Consider the following 6,076-nt stretch of genomic DNA (forward strand, 5'->3'; position numbering starts at 1 on the left):
CTTGTGTCTGCGAGACACTAAGATGTTGATGGAGTTCATTTCTGTTATTTCAGTCATTCTTTTTATGTAAATATTTATGAAATGTGTAGTAAGTAAAATTATAACGTTGTTAACAATTGGGTCTTGTAAATTTGTAATTTATCACTTTAGCACATCACCAGTGTTATTTGTATGACTTTATTAGCGTACTTTGATTTTAGATTGTGATCTTTGTGGCATTTGTGAAATTAAGGTATTGCATTTGTGATCCTTGAGGGTTAGGCTGACTGAATATGGGAGTCTAGTGCCGCATACATTGGCCTATATTGAGGCATGGTGTGATAGGGTCGGCCCTTTTTTCCTCACAGAGCAGTTCTTTTTTTTACCATTAGGGTTGGCTCTTACTTTCCTCTCAAAAGAGGCCTTTTGGCAACCAAGTCGGGTTAGTCCTACTTTCCTCACATAAGATGTCTCTTTTCGACTAGGTGGGTTGGTCTTCCTTTCATCATAGATGAGGTCTGCTCTTATAAACCATTACAGTCGGCTTATCCTTTCCTAACTGAAGAGGTCTTAACTGACTAGGTTGGGTCGACACTTCTTTCATTATGATGAGGACTTCTCCTGCTTACCAGGTCGGGTCGGTCCTCCTTTCCTTATGTATAAGGTCTTCTTTTGTCGACTATTAGGGTCAGCCCATTCTTTCCTTGAGGAAGAGGTCTCTTGCCAATCTGGTTAGGTTGGCCCTTCTTTCCTTGAAAATGAGGTTCTTTCATACCGACCATTGGGGTCGGCCCTTCTCTTCTCACGAAAGAGGTTTCTTACCAACCAGAGTGGGATGGTCTTTCTTTTCTCATGGATGAGGTCTCTTGTCTACTAGGTTGGTTCGGTCTTTCATTCCTCACATATGAGGCCTTCTCTTGCCGACCATTGGGGTTGGCCCTTCTATCCTAATGGATGAGATCTTCTTTTACCGACCAGGTTAGGTCGATCTTTCATTCCTCATATATAAGATCTTGTTTTGTTGACTATTGGGGTCGCCCCTTCCTTTCCTCATGGAAGAGGTCTCTCTTACCAACCAGGTCAAGATGGTTCTTCTTTCCTCACAAAAGAGGTCTTTAATTGCTGAACATTGGGGTCGATTCTTATTTTCCTCACGAAAGAGGTCTCTTAGCAGCTAGGTCAGGTCGGTCCTTCTTTCCTCACAGAAGAAGTCTTTTGCTCACCAGGTTTTGTCAGACTTTCTTTCCTTTATGGATGAGGTCTCTTACCTACTAGGTTGGGTCGGTCTTTCTTTCCTCATTAATGAGGTCTTCTCTTGTAGACCATTGGGTATGGCATTTCTTATCCTCACAGAATAGGTCTCTTACCGACCAAGTCGGGTCGACACTTCTTTCCTCACGGATAAGGTCTTCTTTTGTTGATTAGGTCAGGTCGGCCCTTCTTTCCTCACGAATGAGGTTTTATATTACCAACAATTAGGGTCAAGCCTTCTCTCCTTAAGAATGAGGTCTCTTACCAACTAGGTTAGGTCGGTCTTTTTTTCCTCAACGATGAGGTCTTCTCTTTTTATCATTAGGCTAGGCCCATCCTTTCCTCACGGAGGAGATCTTTTACCGACTGGGTTGGGTTGGCACTTCTTTCCTCATGGATGAGGTCTCCTGCCTACAAGGTTGGGTTGGTCCTCCTTTCCTCACGGATGAGGTCTTATTTTGTCGACCATTAGGGTCAGCCCTTCCTTTCCTCGAGGAAGAGGTCTCTTACCGATCAGGTTGGGTCGACTTCTTTCCTCATGAATGAGGTTCTTTCTTACCGACTATTGGGGTCGACCTTTCTCTCCTCATGGAAGAGGTCTTTTCTCAACCAAGTTAGATCGGTCTTTCTTTCTTCATGGATGAGGTCTTCTCCTGTCGACAATTGGGTCGGCCCTTCCATTCCTCACAAAAGTGGTATTTTATCAATTTTGTTGGGTCGGCCCTTCTATCCTATAGATGAGGTCTTCTATTGCCGACCAGGTCGGGTCGGTCTTTTATTCCCCACAGATGAGGTCTTCTTTTGTTGACCATTGGGGTTAGCTATTCCTTTCCTCACAGAAGAGGTCTCTCTTGCCGACCAGGTCGGGTATACTCTTCTTTCCTCACAGAAGAGGTCTTTTATTGTTGACCATTGGGGTTGGCTCTTACTTTCATCGTGAGAGAGGTCTCTTGGCAACTAGGTTAGGTCTGTCCTTTTTTCCTCGCAGAAGTGGTCTTTTGCCCACCAGGTTTTATCAGTCTTTCTTTCCTTCACAGATGAGTTCTCTTACCAATCAGATTAGGTCGGTCTTTCTTTCCTCACTGATGAGGTCTTCTTTTGCCGACCATAAGGGATGGCACTTCCTTTCCTCATGGAATAGGTTTCTTACCGACCAAATCAGGTCGGCACTTCTTTCCACACCAACGAGGTCTTCTTTTACTGACTAGGTCGGGTTAGTCTTTCATTCCTCACGGATGAGGTCTTTTGCCGACCATTGGGGTCACCGGGTCAGCCCTTCCTATCCTCGTGGAAGAGGTCTATTGTCGACTAGGTTGGGTCTGTCTTTCTTTCCCCGCAAATCAGGTTCTCTTTTGCAGACCATTGGGGTTTGCCCTTCTCTCCTTGTGGATGAGATCTTTTTTACCAACCACTTCAGGTCTTTCTTTCCTTACAGATGATGTCTTTTGCTGATCAGATCTGGTTGGTCTTTCCTTCCTCACGATTGAGGTCACTTGCCGATCATTTTGGGTCGGTCTTTTCTTTTCTCACGGACAAGGTCATGTGTTGCTAACTAAGTCAGGTTGGCCTTTTTGGTCTCAATGACTTTTCTATGATTGAGATTGGCGATATTCATATTTGTATTTGGTATTCTGGTTAGTGGTTATACACTTAATACTTATTTTTTAGTGATTCTTGATAAGTTGATGTGGCTTAATGTTGATTATTAATGTATGATATAAGTGCACTTATATTATATAAGTTATATGTTATAGCATACTAATTAATGGGGTCATGGGATAAAAAAGGGAGGGGGAAATAACACTTGGGCACCTTATTACCTAATCGCCTAGGTGCCCCTCCACTACCTTGGGTCACCTTGGCAACCATATAATAAATATCCTTCCATTTTATTATGATATTCTGCTATTTGGACTGAACTTACATCCCTAAAACCAACCTGATTTTCTCTCGAAAAGACTTGTAATTTTGTTTTTTGGATGAATAAATAATTCATAACTAAGAGGAGAAGAATATACAAGGGGGAAAAAAGGGGGGGGGCAATATTAAGCCAACAAGGAGAAGCTGGCCCCAGGGAAACAAAACTAAAACAAAAGATAGTGTAAAGCCACAGTGAGGACAAAAGCGGGGAAGAACAACTTCCAACTGGTAACTCAAGTAGGATGAATGAGGTAAACCTGCAGGTTCCAAGAAGATATGATATGGCAGTTTTTTTGGGTAATAGGAACAGGGCGGGGGTGATTGCAATGAATGCTTTTGTCTTTAGATGTAACATCAAAATAGATAGCATTCCAAATTTTGTCCAGAGATATAGATTTGGGGGTCCATCTACTGATGTTACGTTCCATCCAGAGATGGTTGATAGTTACACAAAAAGCCAATTTACCCACAGTGTCACGGATGGAAGGGCTAGAGAAAGTCATATTAGGTTGTAATTTTAGTTGGCATTAAGTTTACAACTATTCCGATTAGGTCCTAGATTTAAACTAAAATTAGAACCTAGGGCAGATGTTCTTACTGGCTTATTATGACTTGGGTTAACTAAGTACATAATTAACACATTGTGAAGGATGAAAGAGAACTTGACTACAAACTTCTGCTAAACGTCTAAGCAACCTCCATTGCGGCTCTTATCAAGACGTCAAAATGACTCAAAATATAGTCTTTATTTGTTTCTTAGATTGTAGTGAGTATGATATTAGTGTTATCATAAGCAAGGAGGAGGGTGACATATTCCAGGTAGTCAAATTTGGTTTATTTTCTTATCTCTATAGCACTGACTGTTAATGTCTACCTTTAGTTGTTTAGATGCTAAAAGGTAGCTTGGGGGAGTACGAAATGTGACTGTTGGGTAGGCCAAGTTGAGAAGTGGATTTGATGATAGAAAGTCTACCCCTTTAAATCATAACATGGTTTACAACTTGTGCTCTAATTGAGATCTATCTTTGGGGATGATTTTGTACTATAGTTCGATGGAAGAACTTGAGGACACTATTAGGGAAATGCACCGGGTGCCGTAGCAAATCGAGTAGCCCTAGAAGCCTGTGTACAAGCTCATAATGAGGGATGCGATCTTACTCGCAAAGGTAATGAATTTATCCGTGAGAACATATCCGTAATGAAGCTTTTAATGTTTTTGAAGGTCTATTTAAGGTACGATTTTTTAATTTCACGAGTTTTTCATCTTTCACTAAAATAGATAGTTAAATATAAATTTAAATTCTTAAATGACTGCTAGATATTCTCTTATTTTAGGATCGACAAGGGGGTTATTAAGCAAATGTACCAAGGCACCCTCTTTATCTATAATGAAAACCAACTGGAGAGTAGTTGTTGCTTCTATAATAAGTGTCAAATTTCTTTAAGAAATTGAAGCATTTAAAGTATTGTTCAATGTTGTATGTTAAACTAGAGATTCAGTATGGGTTTAATAATCTCAATTCCTATTCTGAAACTTTTATTTTTGAATTTTTGAGGATGATGGACCAAGGCCCCCAGGCTTCCAGGATTCCATGTCATCTCGTAAAGCACCTCCATCATCCCCAAAATCGACTGAAGATTGTTTTAGGTTGGTTAGTTGTTGACAGTCAGTTTTGTGTACAGGTAGTTTAAATTTATTTATAATAATTTTCTCCATTATTATGTAATTAAATGTGATCATATTTTTGAGGTTCGTGTGAAGACTTACAGAGAGTCTTTTAGGTATATCTTATGTTTTGGATTATTTCTGTAAAGCTGTCTATATTTCTTTACTGGTAGACTTTTTGTTCATGTTCTCGTTCAATCTATTTCCCTCTTCTTAAAGCAGAAATCAAATTTGATCGACAGGTATGGATATTGCGGCTTCCCTCCCCCAGTCCCTAAGCTGGAAAACGTATAGATAAATTTTTCTTATGCACATGGTTGAAATAATATATATTTTTTTATTTGTGCCATATTTTGGTTAATTCCTGATGACAATAGAAATATAATGCATTGATATACCATTATAGCAATCAATTGAAGCTTATCTCTGAAGGTGGTGACTACTCTATGGATCTCATTGTAAAAATGGGGTCCCAATCTAACGTAACTGAGGAAACTCTTCTTACTGAACTTGAATCTACAGGATCAGTTGATGGTGAATTTGGAATTTCACTACTTCCAGCAGTTAGAAGATCTTAATGATTTCTTCCATCAAAAGATTAGGTTATGCCAAACAAGCCTTAGGCCCCTAGCATGAAAAAGGTTTATTGATTTCAGCAACCTTCGATGGAGAAGACATATGGGCTGTTCTGGGACTATGAGCAGACCCATAAATAGTATCTGTTGTTAAGGTAGGGTTTCCAATTCCTTTCAAGACCCTAAACTATAACCCTAAAACCTAAACCCTAAACCCTAAACCCTAAACTATGTCGTTGGAATAAATCTGGTTTCTTTTAAGTACATTGGGCATAGGTTGCAATTCATGTTAAGCTTCTCACACTGGTTTCCAATTTAGCTGGTACCTATTACCTATTCCCTCCCCCCCCCCCATTCTGATTCACATGTAGCTTACTGCTCTAACTCCTTTGGTTTCTTTACTTCTTGCTTATGATATATTATAAAGAATTTGATAAATCCAAAAGAACTGAGGGACAATTTGAATCCTCCAATATATGATCTCAAGTATTTGAAACTAAAAAAGACCAAAACAGCGGCGGGGATTTATGAAGACTTTCTGAATAACTTACTGCTGAGATCTCACCTAAAGAATTTATCTATGTCAATGGAGTGGGGCTTGGGTTTATTGCCTGCAATGAAAGGATAGTTGTTGTGACTAATCGCTTCTAGGAGGCATTCTATTCTGGTGGGGGAAGCAAAGCCC

The sequence above is a fragment of the Macadamia integrifolia genome, chromosome 14 (genome assembly GCF_013358625.1).
Source record: "Macadamia integrifolia cultivar HAES 741 chromosome 14, SCU_Mint_v3, whole genome shotgun sequence".
In the NCBI taxonomy this organism is placed as follows: Eukaryota; Viridiplantae; Streptophyta; class Magnoliopsida; order Proteales; family Proteaceae; genus Macadamia; species Macadamia integrifolia.